The 24,788-nt window shown below is 34.7% G+C and overlaps 2 pseudogenes; both read left to right on the forward strand.

Moving 5' to 3' along the window:
* Positions 1-4,928: 4,928 nt before the first annotated feature.
* Positions 4,929-5,951, forward strand: LOC125135896 (olfactory receptor 4K15-like; annotated as a pseudogene).
* An 11,365-nt stretch (positions 5,952-17,316) lies between these two features.
* LOC125135935 (olfactory receptor 4K15-like) lies at positions 17,317-18,231 on the forward strand (annotated as a pseudogene).
* The last annotated feature ends 6,557 nt before the right edge of the window (positions 18,232-24,788 follow it).

The raw sequence follows: 24,788 nt of genomic DNA on the forward strand, positions 1-24,788 counted from the left end.
ATATGTACGTGTTGAAGACAATGATACTTCAATGTATAAATGGTGAAGACTGAAGTCTGGAAAGACATGGGTTCATTACATTTGCTCCCATTCAATGGATCCTAAAGAATGCTATTTTTCCCAGTAGGTGCAAATATTAGAAGACTAGGGACTGGAAGAGTGCTACTTTTCTCAGCTGTCTAATTCAGCCAGAGTAGAGAATACAGAGATACATTATTTCACCCTTTCAATATTTGAATATTCTATGTCCATTTTGTCTATTATTGTTGTCCAAATATCTAAATCTGAGAAGTAATTGATGGCCATAATATTTTTTTGCTAAAACCAGGATGGATTCACTCTTTTGATTGAATATACTTCTATTATGATACATTTTTAATTATTTTATCATTGAATTAACTTGGTTTTTTGAGATCATGTTTTGAAAAGATAGATAAATCTAGAATAGTAAAAATTAGGAGGGAGAGTTCTCTTTTTTGAAAAGGTGCACCTTGAAGAGTGTATAATTTGCTCAAAATTGTAAAGTTATTTAGTGAGAGTTCGAATAAGAACACATATTTGCTGTAACTCAGGCTAATACTTCTCTTATAGTCTGTGATGTCTTTGGACATCATCCATTGACTTGGACTTCAGGCTATTTTAAAGCTCATAATTTAGAATTGTTCTTGTTAACTCATGACAAGAAAATACTAATATAATTAACTTGTGAAAATATCTTGCTGAATATATATCCTACTTGTGAAAAACAAAAGTACCTCATATATGATTACTAACTTTTAGAATCCTACTACTATTATGATAAATTTACCCAATGGTAAATTAAATATTGCACAATTTTTTTGCCACGCCCATGGCATGTTGAAGTTCCTAAGCCAGGGATTGAACATGCACCACAGCAGTGACCTGAGCTGCTGCGGTGATAGCACCAGATTCTTAACCTGCTGTACCACAAAAGAACTTCTCAATATTGCACAAAATGTTTGATTCAGGTATTTATTTGTTGATCATATATTTCTGAGAAGCAGGGGAAAAAAACTGTCTACACTTTGAGTCAAAGGAAAGTAAGATAAAGGGAAGAAAATGCCTACATAGTCCCTAAACATGGTTTTGATAAAATGATGCAATATTATTGATACCTCGATATCTTTACAGGCCCCAAATCATATAATAATCGCTATCACTGGTGATAGTTCCTAAAATATTTTTAGTAATTAAAAATACATATATAACATTTTTATAGATTAAATTGAGATTAAGTTCTCTACGGGCTTCCCCTGTTTAAATCCCTAAAGAATTTCATCCATTCTCTGGACCTCTCAGATGAGGTTAAGTTGAAAGACAGCATTTTCCTAGAATATATGGGTAAATATTCTATACTTATGGCTTCAGTGAAGCCTAGGAAATGATTACCTTCATGTTATCCTCAGTGATATTTAATTGATTTTAATTTCTAGAGGTCTTTAAAGTCATTCATAATCATCCAGTTTACTGATATTGAAAACAGAAGCAAGATAGCTAGTTATGATAAATTTTTTTGCAAGACTGTGAGATAAGAGATTCTGTTTTAGCATTTCTTTTTTATCTACTCCTTTGCCTCTTTTAGATTCCTGACTGCTTGGGCTCCCCCAGCTACTTAAGATCTGCATTGGGACAGAGCATCCAGCCCTATCTCACCTCTTTGAAGACAGTCCACCCTGGCACAGATACCCTGAATTTCTTTCTTTCTTATTTAAAAGGAAACTTCACAATTCATCTCTTCAGAGCCAGGTCTGTTTTCTTAGGAGATGTAGAAGTAACAACTAAATTTTTCCCAAGCATTAATGACTATAGATTATATCTCTACACTTTCCCTTTCATCTTAGGTAAGTGAAAGCATTTTGTCAGTATCCTTCTGTAGACAACACACAAGCATTTGTCTCCACAGAGACTGTTATATCTCTGAACTGGATTTAGAGGGAGAAGGTAAAGGCAGTGGAAATGTTGGGAAGCTTATGAAAGTTATGTCTTTGAACTGGAAGTGTTTGGTGACCTCTGTAAACTATACTCTTAATTCTCTCACTGCATCTACTGGTCGTAATTCCTGAGATAGAAGTACTGGGGGAAGATGTATTGATAGAATTTCAAATAGGAGGGAACTGTGGGTCACCAAGTACAATCCTATATGCATGCATTAAATATTATAAGAAATGAAAAATTTATCTTTACATGAAAACATTTACTAATTAGAAACTCATTCTTGCATGAGTCAGATAACACTATCCTTGGCCAGTAAAGTAATTGGGAAATAACTGCTTATTCTGATCTGAAACAATATGTTATTAAGCACATTTAATTGATAGTCATCATAATTAAAGCTGTCATCTACATGATTGTTTAAGAACTATTTTGAGTATCTCTTTGAGAGTAATATCATCTTCAACATTTGATATTTGAGGATAATGAACCCTGAAAGGCTACCTACTCAGTGTCATACAGCTACCTGAGGGCAACTGTGATTTAACATAAATTTTTTATGATAATAAACTTTATGTTTTCACTACAATAAGTAGTCTTACCTGAGATAAAAAGACAGCACATTTAATCTAAAAAGAAATATGCTAGGGAATGAAGGGAAATGAGAATTCATCAACTTCTCTAAATGAACAAGGGATTATGAATATTAATAAATGATCTTTGGGGAGGCAAATTATAAACCTAAATGCTCTATCACCAGTTCATAGCACAGTGACCTGGGAAAAGCAGGCACTTACAAACTTTTAGAATAAATGAAATAAAAAAGAATGCACATATATTAGAAGTAAAGGATTTGTATTTAAAATAATTTAAGTTTCTGTTGCTCACCATGATGATGGTCTGTATTAAAAAACTCAGCTTCTTGATTGAATTGATTTGACCATGTTTTGCTCCCTGAAAGCAGAGTCCTTCTTTTTTTTTTTTTTTCTGGGCACCACAGGGAGCAATGACAATGGAAGAATTAAAGTTTTCAGAACACTCATTGGGCAGATGATTCTTATGATCATTGTCTCACATAACACAGTTCATTCTAAAAATACCACAAAGTCTTCTCTGCTCACAAATGCCTCCTGCTGCCCCTTTCTGTTCTAGCACCAAAAGGTGTTCTTGGGAAACCTGTGCTTAAGGATTCCTATGCTTAAAGCTTTGCTTTTTCTGATAGGGCACATATGAACCCCTATGAGCTGATTTTGTTAGATATTAATTCCTTCCCTGTAGTTAGGGATTCAATGAAATATTTATATCAAGGGGTCTAAGAGTAAGGGTGTTTCTCAGGGAGGAAAGGCCAACGTGGGCTCCCAGAGTTAACTTGCTAACCAGAGTTTCCTGAGAAATCATGAGAAGGGGAGAACAGTGCCAAAAAGAATGCAATGGTCCTTCAAATACAAAGTCATCTTGGTGTATGATTTTACCTGCAGCCTACTCTGACTCCAAACTCCAATTGTTATGTCTTCTGAAAATCCTGGAGTCATATATTTTGACATAATATCTGATAATATGTAGCTTTTCTAGAGAACTGGAGATTCAAAATATAAGGGTGAGTCCCTGAAATTGGTTCATAGGAGTTAGAAGTATTCATCACATGCTCTGTTTTTTATGTGTAAACTTTCCAGTGAAACTCAAAGAGATGCTAAGCAATTTTAAATTATTATCCAGGAAGATAATGAAATAAAAAAATAGCAGATGAGTAGAGAGTCAGTAAAATAAAACACACTCTCTCCCAAGATCTGACTTATATGTGAGATTCTTCAAAATAAAATCCTTCACTACCTTTCATTGCACAAATTTTCTAGTTATAAATAGCTTAAAAAAGTAAAAATAGCATAAAAGAGGTAAAGTTCTGAGAAAACAGAATGTAAGATGACTGAATAGAAAAGACATTTTTCCTCTGGTACAAATTCCTTACTATGCATAACCTTGTGTAATGTAACTATACTTTTAAAGTCCCTCAAATCAAATAAAATATCAATCATAATTCAATAATATGTTCACATTACTAACATCAATGGCTGAGTTTAAAGAAGCTTCATATCTTCAGGAATAATTGAAATGAACTAATGTACTAGATTCCTTTGCATAATGGAACTCCATGAAGGGCTGAATCATAGCTCTAGGAAGACTTCCAACTTTGGACCTTTAAGTTTTGCTATGGTTTTGTATTTTAGCTGATGTAATTTGTAACTCAATAGAGAAAGAATAAGGTCTATTTACTCAAGCAATGATTTCTCCTATGGGCTCTCTCACATAACATAATACTATCTCTTTCTTCCCTGTTTTAACTCTTATAAATATATGACATACACACGAAAGTGCACAGAGCAGAAATACCCACATAGATATTTCCACAAAGTGAACACACCTAGGTAACTATCAACCACATCAAAACACAGAACATTAATAGCGCTTAAGAAGCCCCTTCCTGTCCCTATTTCTCTTCAAGGATAACCACTATTGGAGCTTTTTCAACCCTATAAAACAGTTTCACATATATTTAAACAGGTTTGTACAGTATACACCACTTTGTGTCTAATTATTTTGGTCAGCATTAAATTTGTGAAATCATCTTCCTTTGTTTTAGCAGTTCAAAAAGAATGTATACCATTTATTGATTTAAATGTTGGCTCTGTAAATTATTAGATTGGATTTCTACAGTGCCAAAGAAAAAAAACTCAGATATTCAATTTCATTTTTAAATTAGTTGATGACAACCTTGAATTCATGTAATTGGATATGCCAGTTGGTTGACTATCTCCTTGACAATTCTCCCCTTTATCCTTCTTCAATAGCATTGCTATGCTGTCTATATGATTTGTGATGGTGTATGAAAACTTAGACACAAATGTAAATAGATATTAGAATCCTTAGGGTATGAAGTGGAATTAGGAAATCAAACTCATACTCAGTTCATTGATATCTGTTTCTCTCCTACATAGGTAACTGAAGAGAAGTTCCTTTCAAAGTCAATGAATGAGACAAATCATTCTCGGGTGACAGAATTTGTGCTGCTGGGACTCTCTGGCTCCCAGGAGCTCCAACCTTTCTTGCTTTTCATATTTTCACTACTCTACCTGGCCATTCTGCTGGGCAACTTTCTCATCATCCTCACTGTCACCTCAGATTCCCGCCTTCACACTCCCATGTACTTTCTGCTTGCAAACCTCTCTTTTATAGACATATGTGTTGCCTCCTTTGCTACCCCCAAAATGATTGCAGACTTCCTGGCTGAGCGCAAGACTATTTCTTTTGAGGCCTGCCTGGCCCAGATTTTCTCTGTTCATCTATTTGCTGGTGGTGAAATGGTGATCCTTGTATCCATGGCCTATGACCGTTATGTTGCTATATGCAAACCTCTCCACTATATGACAATCATGAGCTGCCGTGTGTGTATTACTCTGGTCCTCATTCCATGGGGTGTGGGCCTCATCCATACTACCAGCCAGCTGGCATTTACTGTGAACTTGCCTTTCTGTGGTCCTAATCAAGTGGACAGTTTTTTCTGTGACCTCCCTCTAGTGACCAAGCTGGCCTGCACAGACACTTAGGTTATCAGCCTACTAAGAGTTGCAGACAGTGGCTTTCTTTCTTTGAGTTCCTTCCTCCTGTTGGTTGTCTCCTTCACTGTGATACTCATCACAGTTAGGAACCGCTCCTCTGCTAGCATGGCGAAGGCCCGCTCCACACTGACTGCTCATATCACCGTGGTCACACTCTTCTTTGGCCCATGCATCTTCATCTATGTGTGGCCCTTCAGTGGTTATTCAGTTGACAAAGTCCTTGCTGTGTTCTACACCATCTTTACTCTCATTTTAAACCCTGTTATCTACACTCTAAGGAACAAAGAAGTGAAGGCAGCTATGGCAAAACTGAAGAGTTTGTATCTGAAGTGTGGCTGGGTTTCTGCAGTTATAAGAAATGTTCTTTTCCTAGAAATGAAGTAAATTCACAGGACTCTTACCACTGTAACTTGTGTCTCTAGATACTCACAAATAAAAGCCACTGTAGTGTTAAAGCCAATCATTCAAATCAGTGGGAAGTCTTGATTAACTCGAATTAAAGGTTAATGGTGATATGAATAGAACAATGCATTTTAGCAATTTTAATCATCTTTTCTTCCATTATATTTATTTGTCCTTTTGACTTCCTTTCATCCTTAATTTGTAAAATTTAAATTTGTTTTAAGATAAAGAGCTATTGACCCTGAAGTCAGTGGTACGATATCTTTACTTATAAAAAGTATAAATGCATTGGGCCTTCTATGGGTGGAAAATGTATTGTTCATAACACAACCAATAGAATAATATTTACTGTATATAAAGAAGGCAATACACTCTTTTATTTTATTTTATTTTACTTTTTAATTTTTTTTGTCTTTTTGCTATTTCTTGGGCGGCTCCCGCGGCATATGGAGGTTCCCAGGCTAGGGGTCAAATCGGAGCTGTAGCCACCGGCCTACACCAGAGCCACAGTAACGCGGGATCCGAGCCACGTCTGCGACCTAAACCACACCTCACGGCAAGGCCGGACCCTTAACCCACTGAGCAAGGCCAGGGACCAAACCCGCAATTTCATGGTTCCTAGTCGGATTCGTTAACCACTGCGCCACGACGGGATCTCCGCAATACACTATTTTAAAACATTTTTTTACATTAGAAGAATAGTGATGTGTGCTTTCTGTTTTGCCCCATTTTATGTTTACTCTCCTGTTACCTGAGTACTGTTCTTATCCACTTGTTTAGTGACTCATCACAGGATTGTTAGCTTTCAAGAGATTCTTGCAGCCAAGTCCCCTCTTCAGCTGCAAAATTCCCTATCTCTTGGGTCATAAGAACAATGAACTCCAATTAAACTGAGGTATTCATAAGAAATAAATTCATTGTTGGGATTCGCTCACAAGGCCAGATGAGTAGCAATGCTCTCATTATTCTGTACTCTGCAGCAGAGCCCTACCCACTGTTTGAAAAGAAGATCCTAGGATGCAACTGGGCCTTATTTAAAACTGACCGTGGGTTAACAAATAACTATGTAACTAGATTTCCCCCCATTTAACAAATCAGTTTCTATTATTCAGAGTGCTTACATCAATGTCCACCATATACCATTCTCCACAGAGAAGGCAATCAAATTCTAGAAAAAGGATAATCTGTCAGTTAACTTTTGTTCTGTATCACCTCGGTTCTTACATAATGAGTACATGAATTAAGTAGCAACAGAAGCTAGAATTTAAGCTCTGGATGTGCCCCAAAGCCTTGGGCCTTTCATTAAAGTTCTTCAGACTTCTATCACAACTACTCTTAACACTTTTTCTATAAGCAGAAGAGATTGATATTGAGAACTTGCCACTCAGAGGCAAGTCAATTACATCAGATCATTTCCTCCACAGGTGACAGTGATTTGTCTTTATTGGAAGGAAATCTCTAGATAAGAGATTTCCCCTTTCTGTTTGCAGTTCTTCTTCCAAGATCACTATCCTAGGACTCACAAAGTGTCTGATTTATGGATTTATGATTCCATAAAGATTACCTGTGGTGTGGAACACATTTTACTGTGAAAAATTGTGGCAACAGGCACAGAACCATGACATCAATTTTTCCTGAATAATTCCAGCCTCAAAGCAAAACTGAATGCCCAACTAAAGGCTTAGAAAAGAGGCTAGCATCATGATTATATTTACTCAGAGACAATGAACTCCAAGATATAATTGAACCAACAGTTAATTGTGATGCTGTGTTACCAATTGCTAATATATAGCTCTGAAAAATATGGAATCGAATTAAGATCGTATCTTCTTTCTATCATTCTTAGTTATTCACTTAATAATTTTTTGTTTCCTGTCACTGCAATTCCAAGCTTTGCTAGATTGAAAATTGTAATTGCCAGAATAAGAACACTTTCATTAGGGAATATACTATAACTTCCACTGAATCAAATCTTTGCCAACCACCTGACCACACTGGAATTTTCATGTTGATAGACAAGCAGCCAAAAAAAAAAAGTCACTACATTGACAAGACAGATAACATGGTTCACAGCTAAAGTAACAATAGTAATACAGACTGTAAAAACATATGAAAATAAAATATGGAAGAAGAAAACATATAGGGAGTTTATTAATGAGCAGATTACCTCTATAGAAACTGAGTCTTGCTGCCCCTAGAATTCTCTGATGAACCACATTTGCCAGCACCATGCTGTGTTGATTACCACAGCTTTGTGATATAGTTTGCAAATCAAGAAGGGTGATGCTTTCAGGTTTGCTCTTCTTTCTCAAGATTGCTTTGGCTATTTGAGGTTTCTATTGTTCTATATGAATTTTAGAATTTTTTTCTTCTCTTTCAATGAAAAATATTACTGGAATTTTGATAGAAACTACATTGACTTTGTAGATCACTTTTGACATTATGGACATTTAAAATGTAATTATTCTAATTCATGAACATGAGATATCTTTCCATTTATTTATGTCTCTTACAATTTTTTAAAATAATGTCTTATAGTGTTTGGTGTATAGATCTTTCACCCCCTTGATTAAATTTATCTCTAAGTATTTTATGTTTTGATGCTACTGGGATTGCTTTCTAAATTCCTTTTTCAGATAATTCATTGTTAGCTTATAGAAACACAGCTGATTTTTGTGCATGTTGATTTTGTATTCTGAAACCTTACTAAATTTGTTTATTAACAGTATTTTGATGGAATCATTAGGAGTTTGTATATAATTATGTCATTCACAAACAGACAATTTTACTTTTTTCTTTATCAATCTGGATGGCTTTTATTTCTTTTTCTTTTATAATTGCTCTAGCTAGGACTTCCAGGACTATATTGGTGAAAGTAAATATTCTTGTCCCTGATCTTATAGGAAAAGGTTTTAGGTTTTCACCATTGAGTTTGACTTTATCTGTGGGCTTCTCATATATAGCCTTTATTATTTTGAGGTATTTCCCTTTTATACCTAATTTTTGAAAGTTTTATCACAATGAATGTTGAATTTTGTCAAATACCTTTTCTGCAGCTGTTGAGATGATCATATAATTTTCATCCTTTGTTCTCTTAGTGTAGTATATCATATTTATTGATTTGCATATGGTGAGCCATCCTTGCATCCAGAGTAAAGTCCAACAGGATTGTGGTATATGTATGACATTCTAATGTGCTATTGTAATCTGTTTGATAGTGTTTTACTGAAGATATTTGCATCTATGTTAATCTAGGTGTTTGGTATATAATTTTATTTTTTATGGTGTCCTCGTTGAATTTTGCTATCAAGGTAACATTGGTGTTGGCTCCATTAACTAAGTTTGGAAGTATAACTTCCACTTCAATTTTTTTTTTTAAAGAAGAGTTTAAGAAGTATTGATGCTAAGACTTTAACTGTTTGGTAGAATTAACCAGTGAAGCCCTCTGGTCCTGGGTTTTATTTATTTGGAGTTATTTGATTAATAATTAATGATTCAGTTTTTATTCTTTATAGGTCTATTCAGATTTTCTATTTATTCAAGATTCAGTCTTGGTGGATTGTATGTTTTTAGGATTTTATTTGTTACTTCTAGGTTATTCATTTTGTTTGTATAGAATTGTTCATAATAGTCTCTTATGAACTTTTGATTTCTGTGCTATCTACTATAATGTCTCCTTTTTCATTTCTCATTTTATTTATTACTTTTCTTTTTTTTCCTAGTCTAGGTAAAGGTTTGTCAGTTGTATCTTTTAAGAAAACCCCACCCTTAGTTTTGTTGGTCTTTTGTAATATTCTTCCATCTATTTCATTTATTTCTGCTTTGATATATATTATTTCCTTCTTTCTGCTAACTTTGGGCTTGTTTTTTTCATACTTTTGAGAAGTTTTATTTATTTAAGATGTTTCTTTCTCTTAATGTAGGGATCTATTTTGACAAACTTCCCTCTAGAATTTTGTAGTATCCCATAATTTGGATATGCTGTGTTTACATGTGAATTTGTCTCAAGACATATTTTTATTTTCTTTGTAGTTTTTCCTTTGGCCCTATGGCTGCCCTGGAGTGTATTATTTACTTTTCCCATATCTCTGAATTTTCCAACTTTTTCTTGTTATTCATTTCTAGTTCCATACTGCCGTAGTCAGAAAAGATACTTGATGTAATTTCAGTTGTCTTATATTGTTGATTTATTTGGTGACCTAATGTATATTTTATCCTGGAAAATGTTCTGTGTGTACTTGAGATGAATATATATTCTGCTGCTATTGGGTAACATGTATGAATGTGTCTATTAGGTCCACTTAGTCTAAAGTGAAGTTCAAATCCATTATTTCCTTATTGATTTTATGTTTGGATGATCTACCTATTGAAAATGGAGTACTGCATTGTAGTGTTACACTGTTGTCTGTTGCTGCATTCAGATCTAATAATATTTGCTTACATTATTTAGGTGCTTCAACACTGGGTGCATGCATATTTTCAATTGCTATAGCCTCTTAATGAATTGACCCTTTATCATTATATAATAACCTTTGTTCCTTGCAATAGTTTTTGATTTAAAGCTTTTCTTTTCTTTTCTTTTTTTTGTCTTTCTGCCATTTTTCTTGGGCGACTCCCATGGCACATGGAGGTTCCCAGGCTAGGGGTCGAATTGGAGCTGTAGCCACCAGCCTATGCCAGAGCCACAGCAACATGGGATCTGAGCCGCGTCTGCGACCTACACCACAGCTCATGGCAACACCGGATCCTTAACCCACTGAGCAAAGCCAGGGATCAAACCGGCAACCTCATGGTTCCTAGTTGGATTCATTAACCACTGAGCCACAACGGGAACTCCTTAAAGCTTTTGTTTAATAAATATAAATCCATAATTATTTCAGTCTATCAAAACGTGATCATTTAATTGTCATTCTTCAATTTACTATTTTTTTAAACTTCTAATGTTTACACATAAAATCCAATTTAATTGTTGATAGTATGCCGCTGCATTAAAATATTATAATTTATGAATTCCCCAATTTATAAACATTAGATTGTTTCTACTATTTCTCTATTTAGAAAAATTTCAACAAACACCATTGTGCATGTATTCTTCTGTATGTAAAACTTTCACTAGAGTATTCAGAAAACTGAGTTTGCTGAGTAGTACAGAATGTCATGTCAATTCTTTAAAAATGACCAGTTATAATTACACAAGAGCCTCTGAGAACAATCAGGAATGCAACATCTACAAAATGTATAAAACATGGTTTAAAAGACTATAGATGTATTTGTCAGAGAAATAGAAGATTTGTTGGGGAGGAGAAATGAGAATATCCTCAAATTTTTGAAGAACCATCGAGTTGAAGGAGGAGTAGATCTTTTCAACTACAGATGGTACAACCAGTTGAACATTATCACAACAAAATAAATAATCCTGTGAAGTAGTGGGCTTCTTGTGACTAGAGAAAACATCCCCAAGGCTTAGTTATCATTTATAAGGTTGTATGATGACTTTAATGACAGACAGAAAGTTGGGGGTCAAAAAATTACTTTACTCATTAGGAGTTTGAAGTAATCAAATAATATTTTGCTTTCAAAATGCACCACTCAGTTGGTAAGTTTTTTTAATTCCTTTTCCCATCCCTGTAAAATTTATGTAAAATGTAATTACTCCCACTGCAGGATGAATTCACAGATCTCTAAAGGGTGATTTTTCACTTCCCCAATGAGATTGGTTTCCTGGCATCAGGGTAGAAGGCTTTTTAATGTTTTATCTTAGGATACTGCAACTGTATGGTTAAGAGAAAGAGGAGCAGAACTCTCACTACATTAGTGCAGAATCTGAGTGGCTTAGCATCTTTCAGTGTAGGGAACAAATTAAAATGCATCATGTCAAGAGTTTCTTGAAAATGCATTCAATATGAAAACTCAGAGGTAAATGGATGTTTAGAAGAGTCAGAGAAATAAGGACTGGAGGAATTATTAGAACGTGTACATATTATAAGAGCATTTTGATCATATTTGCTTGGAACAGAGAAATGATGAGTGAGCTGTTTTCTAGATGAAAAATTGACAACTATAATTTAGCAAAAGGGAAGTCTTTATGGTCTAAAACTAGAAACTCCATCTAGAAGGAGTAAATTCCTGTTTTCTTCTCTCTCCACATGACATATGACTGCCCTACTGCACTGGCTTGGGGACAGCCATGATAGGAACAGAATTAAAATCTGATAAACTTATATTACAACCATCATACACACTTTTTTTGCCCTTTTTGTACTTTCTATTCAGAGGATATTTAGAAACTCAGTAATTCTATGTTTACTGACTAAAAAAATTTAGCTGGGATTAAGATAGGAACCAAAGTCCTTTATTGCTTTTTGCTTCTGGTCTTATAGGGAGGTAAGTTTTATAAAATAAATTGTGGACAAAAAGAATTACGTATGCTTATGATTACAGAGTTCTATTGATACATTTTAGAGACAGATATTAATGTAATACTAATTCCCTAAGTATCAAGCTTCATCTTAAACCATCAGTGAATATTATTTTATTATGGCTTGTGATCTGAAAATATTTTTATGTCTGAGGTATACTAGCAATGAGAATGTATATACTTCATTAACTAAGAAGCTCTCGGGCAGTCTAAGGAATTCTGAGTGACTTTTCTAAACTCCACTTATTCCCACTAGATAAGTTCTTCTACATTTCTACTTTTAGAAATGAAAAAAGCCTTGGAGATCATCTAGTCTTACTTTCTAAGCTGGTAAGTGGAAGAATATTATTCATATATACAATGTGTGTCCATATTAATTATAAAAAAAGAATATAAAATATATTGACTGGTCTATAATACTTGCATTTATAAATAGTAAAGTTACTGCAGAGAGGATATTCAATTATTTCTTTTATTTTGAAAAATGAAAATTGACAATTCTATTTTTATTAGAAGTTTGCAAGATATATAGAATATGAAATTAGGAAATTTTCAGGAACTTTTTTTTTTAGAAATAAGACAGTCTATACAATAGGATAAGTGATAACACCACTTTGTCTAATATGATATAAAACCTCAGGTTTTCTTCTCTCTCCCTGTCCCTGTCCTGTCCTTGTCCCTCTCCCCAAACATTCCCTCCATGCATCTACTATGTCCCACACACACATATCTCATCAGTAATTATTATAATCTCTTAAATTCAAATCCACAATTAGCTTCTAATTATTGTCAAAATTTTCCTTCTTTCTGTATGCTGAGGGTGATAATGCTCCAATGCTTAGGGTTACAGTGAAGACTGGAAAGATATGGACTGTCTACTTTTACCTGTTATTTAATATCTTCTGCAAAATTTTGTTTCATTTGGCAAGTGTAGTTACTACAGGCATAGGACAAGGAGGGTGCTCTGTTTTCCTAGGCTCTTGATTCAGTTAGGAGCAGAAAGAGACAATTATTCTCTACAATCTTCTTTGATCTTCTCAGGTTCTGTGCCCATTTTGTCTATTAACAATTGTCTAAATACCTGACCTGCAGAATAACAAGCCTGAATTTCTCTGATAAAACCATTATGGTTTTACATTTTGTATGTACTATTTCCATCAATGTAACCTATTGCATTATTTTTTACATTTAATTGATTTTCCAGTTGGGGATATTTTCAAATGCCAGAGAATCATAGAGTATTATATTTTAGGAAGAAGAATTCTTAACCTTCTCCTTTTTTTTTTCCTGAAAGAGAAACTGAGTGCCTAAGAGAGTGGTTAATTTGCCTAAAGTTTGGAAAAGAGAAGTAGAAAAGGTTTTCTCCTAGGCTAATGCTCTCTCAATAGAATCTGATACCTTTGGACATCTTTCCTTGATGTGAGTTCCATGCTATTTTAAAGCTTATAATTTAAAATTGTTTGATTATTCAAGTCAAGACAATATCAGTCACTAGATATAAAACAGATAGAGTTATAACTATTAGATATAGTAACTAGAAATAAAATAACTAATGAAATTAAGAACCATCTGCTGTGTACCTAATAGTGAAAAGAGGTGTGCCCCCTATATGCTGTATGAGTTTGGGAATATTATCACTAACATGTTCAAATCCATTATATTATTACAAGATATAATTTCTAAGTCAATTATATGATGATCATACATAACATTTCTGAGAAGGAGGAAAAAACTAATCTGTGCTTTAAAATTCAGGGAAAGTGGGAGTTCCTGTTGTGGCTCAGCGGAAATGAATCTGACTAGCATCCATGAGGATGTAGGTTTGATCCCTGGCCTTGCTCAGTGGATTAAGGATCTGGTGTTGTAGTGAGCTGTGGTGTAGGTTGCAGATATAACTCAGATCTGGCATTGCTGTGGCTATGGCATAGGCTGGCAGCTATAGCTCTGATTTGACCCCTCGCCTGGGACTTCCATATGCCATAGATGCAGCCCTAATAATAAAATTAAAAATAAATGAATAAATAAAATTAAGGGAAAGTAAGATAGAGGAAGAAAAACACCTAAAATTTTTCTAAGCATTAATTTGAGAAAGTGATTAAATTTCCTGACCTTTCAGAAGCTTTACAGAACCTAACTTACATGGCAATGTCTGTCATTGGTTGTGCTTCCTAAAACATATTTTAGAGTGCTTTGGATTAATATTTCTGACTAAAACTTTCTCTGATCAGAGAGAAGGCTTGTATGAAAAAGTTAAAGCTGAAATATCTGAGTTCCTCTCTGAGATAAATGATTCCATTAATACCTCTGGAAGTGAAGTTTGGGAGGTCATATGTTCCTAGGATACTAAGCTGGAATAAGTCAGGAATCAATCCTATTTATGTGAATTTTAGTGAGGTGTGATTGATTTTAATTTCTAGAAGTTTCCACAAAATATTGTGAGTTCCAAAATATTTCTTTGTTTACTATCATAAAGAGAAGCAATGTAGCAACAATTAGGCTAAATTCCATACAAAACTTGCAAGTTCATTTTCAGTGCTTTTTTTGCCTTTTTATTTTTTCTACCTATTTCACCACTCTCAGATTCCTGAGAGCTTCAGGTGCTCCCCCAGCTACCAAGAGCTTCCATTAAGACACAGCATCCAGCCCTGTCACATGCTCTTGGAGACAAGCCCCTCCCAGGTACAGACACCCTGTGCCAATTTCCCTCTTTAGAAGTAAAGCTGTTTTATGGCTCATAATTTTTTCTCAGTACCTTGTACCTAGCAATTAAACACTTTCCAAAATTTAAAGACCATAGATTAAAGGATATGTCTGTCTACTCTCTTCATTTTATCTTAGATAAAGCACAGCATTTTGTTGGCATCTTTCTGAGGACAATGCCACAGTACTGGTCTCTAGTGCACAGTGACTGTGAGGGACCAGGAGTGGAGGTGAAGACAGAGCAGACAGTCAAAGAAAGATTATGACTTTCCTTGTAATTCAAACTTTGAACTTGTAGAGTTTGGTGCCAACTCTAAATTTTAATCATACTTTCTTTCATTATCCACCAAGCATACTATTTCAGAGATAAAAGTACTGGAGAGAGACTGATTTCATAACAGTTAGGAAAAGGAGGAACCTATGATGGCACTAATTTGACCTAAAATATTACAAAAAATAAAAAAAATTGAATTTATTTGGCCCCACTTAGTAGTGCAAACTCATCCTTCTCTAAGTCAGACAATACCATCTTAGGATAAGTATTATTATCAGAAACAAAATACTTATTCTGACCTGAAATAATACATTATTAAGAATGCTTATGTATGCATAGTCTTTACTTTTGATTAAAGAGTTATCACATCTAAACTTTTAACAAACATTTTCAGTGTCTCTCTGAGGTAACATTATGTTCAATGCTTTATATATGAGAACAATAAGCCCTGAAAGGCTAAATGACTTGATCAATGTCTGATGACATGGTTGTGATCTTAACTTATATTTTCCCAATAGATTTGTTTTCATTATAGTATAGCATTTTATTGGTTGTAAGAAGTCCTTTTCTTAGATGATAAATCTAATCTTTTTTAATCTAATAAAGAATGCACTGGAGAACGATGGGAAAAGAGGGTTCACTGCTCTCTCTAAATAGAACAAGGGATCATGATATTAGGTAATGATCTTCATGGGGGAAAGATATACCTATCCGCTCTATCACTAGATATACCTAACCTAGCTCAGTGCCCAGGAAAAAATAGGCATTTAAATTATTGTAGAGTGAATTAACTAAAAAAGAATGGATTTATATTGCAAACAAACTTGGAGCTTTGGTTGCCCAACATCTTCATTTTAACATTTTCAAGAGTGTAGGTGTTGACTTAAGAGATTTTCTGAGGTCACTGAGCCATTCTGTGTCAGAAGAGGGAAGGAATATGTCTATATGTTTATCCTTCACATAGCTTTTCCTTTGGAGCAAACATGAGACCTAAATTTTCTTGTTATACCCATGGCCACTTAGTATAAGGGGAAAAACGGAAAAGATGTAATTAAACACTCATTTCTTGAGAAAATCTTGTTATATAAAATATATAATCATCTTTGATTTAATGCTGAACTGTGAAAGATAGTTTCTGAAGAAGCCAATGTCAAAAACTATTTTACTAGCAGTGAGAAGAGAGCTTTAAGTGCTACAGCAGGAAGATGTTTTCAGAACCCACGAAGGGAAAGAGAAAGTCACCTCTTACCTGGGCAGCCCAGGAAGCCAATTACTATCACCTGAATCAACAAACCGATCATTACCAGCAATACAAAAGCCCCTCCAATGCCCCTCCTGCCCCTTTCCTCCCATCAAGGAAAACCACTATCCTGGCTTCAAATACAAAAGATTTGCCTGTCTGTTTTTAAACTTCATGTAATAGAGTTATACTGCATTGACTCCTATGTGTCTAATTTTTTTGCACATTAATTTTGTGAAAATCTATCTCCACCTGATAGCAGTTCACTTTTTTTTTTCTTTTGTTAAGAGTTCTTACACTTAATGAAGGAAAAAAAAAAGATTTTTATCTTCACAAATTAAAATGGTGAATTTTTGTGATATAAAAATAACTTTTCAGATATTCATTTGTAATTTTTTATTTGCAAAAGAGTTTATTTGACTTTTCAAATTTATGTAACTAAGTGAATCAATGTGGGATGAAACATCCCAAACACCACTGTCCTTTTCTAAACGACTTTTGGTTCAATGTTTCATTCTGGCTCTGTTCTTTTCATTTTGATTACTAGAGTACTATCTCTATGTCGGCATGCCTATATATATATATTTATATATATGTATATGTCTATATATTTGAATAGAAACTAGACTCCCTAACTGAACTAGGAAACTGAACTAAACTTAGTTCATTAATTGATTTCTATTTCTCTCCTATTTAGATAACTGGAGAAAAGTCAATGAATGAGACAAATCATTCTCGGGTGACAGAATTTGTGCTGCTGGGACTCTCTGGCCCCCAGGAGCTCCAACCTTTCTTGCTTTTCATATTTTCACTACTCTACCTGGCCATTCTGCTGGGCAACTTTCTCATCATCCTCACTGTCACCTCAGATTCCCGCCTTCACACTCCCATGTACTTTCTGCTTGCAAACCTCTCTTTTATAGACATATGTGTTGCCTCCTTTGCTACCCCCAAAATGATTGCAGACTTCCTGGCTGAGCGCAAGACTATTTCTTTTGAGGCCTGCCTGGCCCAGATTTTCTCTGTTCATCTATTTGCTGGTGGTGAAATGGTGATCCTTGTATCCATGGCCTATGACCGTTATGTTGCTGTATGCAAACCTCTCCACTATATGACAATCATGAGCCGCCGTGTGTGTATTACTCTGGGCCTCATTCCATGGGGTGTGGGCCTCATCCATACTACCAGCCAGCTGGCATTTACTGTGAACTTGCCTTTCTGTGGTCCTAATCAAGTGGACAGTTTTTTCTGTGACCTCCCTCTAGTGACCAAGCTGGCCTGCACAGACACTTAGGTTATCAGCCTACTAATAGTTGCAGACAGTGGCTTTCTTTCTTTGAGTTCCTTCCTCCTGTTGGTTGTCTCCTACACTGTGATACTCATCACAGTTAGGAACCGCTCCTCTGCTAGCATGGCGAAGGCCCGCTCCACACTGACTGCTCATATCACCGTGGTCACACTCTTCTTTGGCCCATGCATCTTCATCTATGTGTGGCCCTTCAGTGGTTATTCGGTTGACAAAGTCCTTGCTGTGTTCTACACCATCTTTACTCTCATTTTAAACCCTGTTATCTACACTCTAAGGAACAAAGAAGTGAAGGCAGCTATGGCAAAACTGAAGAGTCGGTAGCTGAAGTCTGGCCAGGTTTCTTTAAGAAATATCCTTTTCCTAGAAATGAAGTAAATTTATAGGACTGTTACCACTATAGCTTTATCTCTAGATATTTACAAATGAAGTCTGTGATGTTAAAGCAAATAATTTTGACCAGTGAGAGGGATTAGCTTGAATTGAAGAATAACAATGACAAAAATGAATGAATTTTACTGATCTTCCATATTTTTCCCTCCAATGGGTGCTTTTCTTTCTTTTTTATTTCCTATTTTGTATTCAAAACTTTTAAAGATTCAGGCTTCAAAACACTGAGAATGAAACTTACTTATAAGTGGTAATTAAATTGTACCCCTCCCCTCTCAAAACAGTTCTGCTCAGATGCCAGTTTTGGAGTAATAATAGATATATATCTCTATGTCATAGAAATAATATATCTATTTACATACCTAATGTATGATATACCTAGGTAAGAATGTAATTCTCACTGTACTATATAACTGACAGCACATAAGGAGCTATTCTATGATTGTTGTTAATTTACTTCTTTTTTTATTTTTTGTCTTTTGTCATTTTAGGGCCACATCCATGGCATATGGAGGTTCCCAGGCTAGGGGTCTAATCGCAGCTGTACCTGCCAACCTATGCCAGAGCCATAGCAATGCCAGATCTGAGCCAGATCTGAAACCTACACCACAGCTCACTGCAACACCAGGTCCTTAACCCACTGAGCAAGGCCAGGGATTGAATTCACAACCTCATGGTTCCTAGTCAGATTCGTTTCTGCTGTGCCTTGACAGGAACTCCTGATTGTTGTTAATTTATGAGATATAAAATGGCATGGTTATCCAGCAGAAGGTATTTATAATCAACACTTTCACAAATCTTTATTCAAGGTGGACTGCTTAATATACGTTATTTATGGAAAACAACTCATGGAATAAACTTATTCATCAGTATAATCTGTACTTGGTTATGTTAATTTCCATTTAATATTGTTGAAATAATCTGGGGAATTTCAGGGGTGTATTACAATACCCTACTATTTGTAGGCACGATGATGAGAGCTAGCATCTTAGATAAAATACTCTTTCCTCCCCAGGTCTCCATCATTTCTACCTTCTCAGATATGGTAGCTTTTCATAACGATACGTGACACAAACTATTATTTTTCTACATGCACTTTTTTACTTAATTAACATCTTGTTTTTATATTGACTACTAATATCCAGAAAATGACAGAATCCTATTTCAAGCCCTTTAGGATAGTCATGAACTTACCCTTCCATGATCACTTACAAATCAATATTTTTCTAGGCTTCCCCACTATAGGTAATTTGGCCTTTTCCTCTTTTATTGTACTCAAGGCTCCTCCTATATTTTATACTGTGTTCTGATTTCACAATATGTTATAACACTGAGTTTTTTCTAGTCTTTTTAGAGTCACCTAATGAGATTCTATAATTACTATTACTGAAATGTTTTTTTAAATTTCTGAGCCAAAGGGAAATAAATCAATTTATTATGGACATAACAAAATGAAAATGAAAACAAATGTGCATGAATGTCCAAGTATATTTTTGTACTCAAGCTTTTTACAACAACACAAGACTAATAATTCTACATTACTTTTGCACACTGTTCAATGTTTATGTAAAAACCAATGATATATCATTGTGCTAAGAGTACTAACTGCAACTTAATTGACGTTGTACAATAAGAAATGTGATAAGAATTTTACATGTCTTTTAAGCCTTAAAATATGTCTATGAGATATTTGTTCTGCTCACTTTATACATAATAAAAGTAAATTTAGGAAAGGGTAAAGATATTGAGCAATTTTATACAGTTAGAAAGTGTGAGTGAATTTATGTTTAAGTTGGTCTTATGTTTTTTTGGGGGGGTTATTGTCAGCCCAGAATTGCACACTTTTAGAATGTACTGCTACCTAGGGTGGAATAAGATATGACCTGTGCAGAAAATGTGATTCTCTGCTTATTTTTCATACCTCTTTCCTACTCAAAATATGGAAAAAATCTTAAAAAATGAAGACTTAGACTTAAGTACTGGAGTTCTTTGCATAGTAAGTCATACAGCAAGAATACAGGTCAACTAATATAAGGGATTACTGTACATTCAACTGAAAACATTAAGAAAAATAAAAACACAGAAATGTGTACAGATATAAGACAAACCAGGAATTAAGACCACTCAAAGTAGAGGAGGAATTTGAATATTATAAAAAAATCTGTTGGCCCTGGAATTTAGACTTCTACAGGGTAGGTTTTACTTTGATGACTGCAGTCATCACGACAGTACTCACATAGAGCTAAACATGCATCAGGAACTGTTCTAAGTCCTGTGCTAAATACTTAACATCTCAGAAACATAACTAAAAAAAGCAAAGATAAGCGATCTATCCAATTAAGAGTTCATGGTGGGGTTCCCATTGTGGCTCAGTAGTAACAAACCTGACTAGTATCCACGACGATGTGGGTTTGATCCCTGACTTTGCTCAGTGGATTAAGGGTCTTGCATTGCTCTGAGCTTCAGGGGAGTTGCAACTTGGATCTGGCATTGCTGTGGCTGTGGTGTAGGCCAGCAATTCAACCCTTAGCCTGGGATCTTACAAATGCTGCATGGGAAGCCCTAAAAAATGCAAAAAAAAAAAAGTTCATGGTAATAAGAAAAGAGTACATGGTAATAAGTATAAATATCCTCAGTAAACTCATGAGAAGAGTAAAAGTGTAAGAAGGAAAAATCCTACAGTCAAAAATATTCTATTTAGCAAGGTTCTTATGCAGATTTGAAAAAGAGATAAAGTGTTTTGTCAAGAAAAGGCTGAAAGATTTCTTCATCATTAACCTGGCCTTGCAAAAAATGTTAAGGAGGAGTTTCCATTGGGCCTCAGTGGTAATGAACCCGACTAGTATCCATGAGGATGTGAGTTTGATCTCTGCCCCCCTGGGAGGGTTAAAGATCCTGCATTGCATTGAGATGTGGCTTAGGCTGCAGAAGCCACCCGAATCTAGTGTTGCTGTGGCTACGGCATAGACCGGCAGCTGCAGCTCTGATTTGAGCCCTAGCCTGGGATTCTCCATACGCTGCAGGTACAGCTCTTAAAAAAAAAAATATTGTGGGGACTACTCTAAACAGAAAAATAAAAAGCCGCAAATAGAAATAAGAATATTATGAAAGGAAAATTCTCATTGCTAATTACAAACATACAGTTAAGGAAATCGATCAATATTTATAAATTATCAAGAAGATTAAAAAACAAAAGTAGTAAAAATCATCTATAGCCACAACAAGTAGTTAAGAGATATACAACATAAAAAGATGGAAAGTGTGATGTCTAAAACATAAAACATGGATATGGGAGAGTAAAAAGGCAGGGCTGTTAGAATGCAAGCAAACTTAAGAGCAAATCAACTCAAAATAATGTGTATAGAAATAAAATGTTCTCATATATGAACCACATGGTAACCACAAACCAAAAATTTATAATAGATATGTACGTGTGCACAAACACACACACATGGAAAGGAATCCAAACATAAGTGTAAAAACCATTATTGCATCACAAGGGAAGAGAGTAAAATATGAAGAAAGGAATGAGAAAGAACCATAAAAACAATCCCCAAACAATTTTTAAAAATGGCTATAAATACACATCTATCAATAATTAGTTCAGATGTAAATATACTAAATGCTCCAGCCAAAAGACATGGATAAAGGAAATGGATAAGGAAAAATAAGACCTATCTAAAGAGACTCTCTCCTACCTAGAGAGACTCACTCCAGATCTAAATATACACACAAACTGAAGTAAGGGGCTAAAAAAGTTATTCCATGTGAAAAGAAACAAAAAGAAAGCTGTAATATCAAAACTTTTATCAGAAAAAAAATCAGACTTTAAAACAAAGACTCATAACAAGAGACAAAAAAAGACATTACGTAATGACAAAGGGAACAATCCGAAAAGATATAACAATTATAAATACAGGCACCTAACATAAGAATACCTAAAAATATTAGGCAAATATTGACAAACAAAAAAGAGAAAATAAACCCACAATAATAGAAGAGAATCTTAACACCACAGTTTGTATCAATGAGGAAGCCATCCAGACGGAAAACCAATAAGGAAACACTTGTCTTAAATGACATATTAGATAAATTCAGCTTAAAAGATATACATAGAACATTTTATCCAAAACCAGCAGAATATTCTTTTTTTTTTCAAGTGTGCATGGAACATTATCCTGGGTAGATCACATGCTAAGCTAAAAAACAAGTCTCAAAAAAATGTAAGAATATTGGATATTCACATCAAGCATCTTTTCTGACCACAACTTATGAAAGTAGAAATCAACTACAAGGAAAAAAAAAAACCCTGCAAAACCCACAAACACATGGAGCCCAAACCACATGCTACTGAACAACCACCGGGGTAATTAAAGGACATAAAAAGAAAAGTAAAAACTACCTAGAGACAAATGAAATTGGAAACATAGCAATACAAAAATCTATGGGACATAGCAAAAGCAGTTCTAAGAGAAAAGTTTACAGTAATACAGCATACCTAAAAGTTTATAGTGATACAGCACACCTAACAGATGTAGCAAAAGAAGTTCTAAGAGAAACATTTATGGTGATAGAGCATACTTAAGGAAACATGAAAAGTCTCAAAGAAACAATCTAGCCTTATACTAAAGAAATCAGAAAAAGGTAAACAAAACCCAAAGTTAGGAGAAGGAAGGAAATAATGTCAGAAGAGAAAAAAAAAAGAAATAGAGGAAAAAGTAATAGAAAAGATCAAAACTGAAAGGTGGTTCTTTGAAAAGATAAATAAAACTGATAAACCATGAGTCAGACTCATTCAGAAAAACAGAGGAAAATCACAAATAAATAAAATCAGAAATGAAAAAGAAGTTAACCAATACCATAAAACAAAGGATCATAAGAGATTGATATCAACAATTATGTGTCAATCAATTGGACAAACTAGAAGAAATGGATAAATTCCTAAAAATGTACAAACTCCCAACACTAAATCAGGAAAAAATACAAAATATCAACAAACTGAGTAACAGTAAATAGACTTGAGGCATTGATTAAAAATATCTCCACAAAAACTTAGGACCAGATGGCTGCATAGTTGTATTCTACCAAAAATTTAAGGAAGTGTTAACACCTATAATTCCCACAATATTTTAAAAAGTGAAGAAAAAGTAAAACTTTAAAACTCATTCTAGAAGGCCCAAACCAGAGACATTATTAAAAAAAAAAATAGCCAATATCACTGATGTACACAGATACAAAAGTCCTCAATAAAATATTAGCAAACAAAATTCAAAAACACATTAAAATCATCATATATTATAATCTATTAAGACTAATCCCAGAGATGCAAGATTGTTTAACATTCACAGATAAACATGATGTGCCACATTAGAAAATTGACAAATAAGGGAGTTCCCGTTGTGGCACAGTGGAAATGAAGTCGAATAAGTGCCATGAGGTTGTAGGTTCGATCCGTGGCCTCACTCAGTGGGTTAAGGATCTGGCATTGCCATGAGCTGTGGTGTAGGATCACAGATGTGGCTTGGATCTGGCAGTGCTGTGGCTCTGGCATAGGCTGGCTGCAATAGCTCTGATTAGACCCCTAGCCTGGGAACCTCCTTATGCTGCAGGTGTGGCCCTGAAAAACACACACAAAAAAAGAAAATTGAAGAATAAAAATCATGATCATCTCAATATATACAAGAAAAGTTTTTGACAAAATTTAGAACCTACTTATAATAAAAACCCTCCACAAAGCGAGTATAGAGGGAATATACCTCAACTTAATAAAGGCCGCATGTGATATGCCTACAGGTAACATCATAACAGTGGTGAAAGTTGAAAGCATTTCCTCTATGATCAGAAACAAAACAAGATTGTCCACTCTTACCACTTTAGTTCAAATTCAACATAGCTTGGAAGTCCTAGCCATGGTAGAGAAGAAAAAAATAAATGAAAGGAATCCAAATTAGAAAAGAAGAAGTAAAACTGTCACTGTTTGCAGATGACATGATACTATACACAGAAAATCCTAAAGATGCTATCAGGAAACCACTGGAGTTCATCAATGAATTCAGTAAAGCTGCAAGTATAAAATTAATACACAGAAATTTCCTGCATGTCTATGTAAGACCAGAAAGGGAAACTAAGGAAACAATCCCATTTACTATCCCATCAAAAAGAATGAAATACCTAGGACTAAACCTACCAAAGGAGACAAAAAAAACTGTACTCTGAAAAACTTCAAGATACTGATGAAAGAAATCAAAAATGACACAAAGAGATGGAAAGATACACCTGAATCTTTGATTGTAAGACTAAATATTGTCAAAATGACTATACTCCCCCAGGCAATTATAGATTCATTGCAATCCCTATCAAATCACCAGTGGCATTTTCCACAGAACTAGAAACAAAAATTTTAAAATGTGTATGGAAACACAAAAGTCCTGAATAGCCAAAGCAACCCTGCAAAAGAAAAACAGAGGTGGTTACTAGATATATTGTGTTGA

The sequence above is a fragment of the Phacochoerus africanus genome, chromosome 9 (genome assembly GCF_016906955.1).
Source record: "Phacochoerus africanus isolate WHEZ1 chromosome 9, ROS_Pafr_v1, whole genome shotgun sequence".
NCBI lineage: Eukaryota > Metazoa > Chordata > Mammalia > Artiodactyla > Suidae > Phacochoerus > Phacochoerus africanus.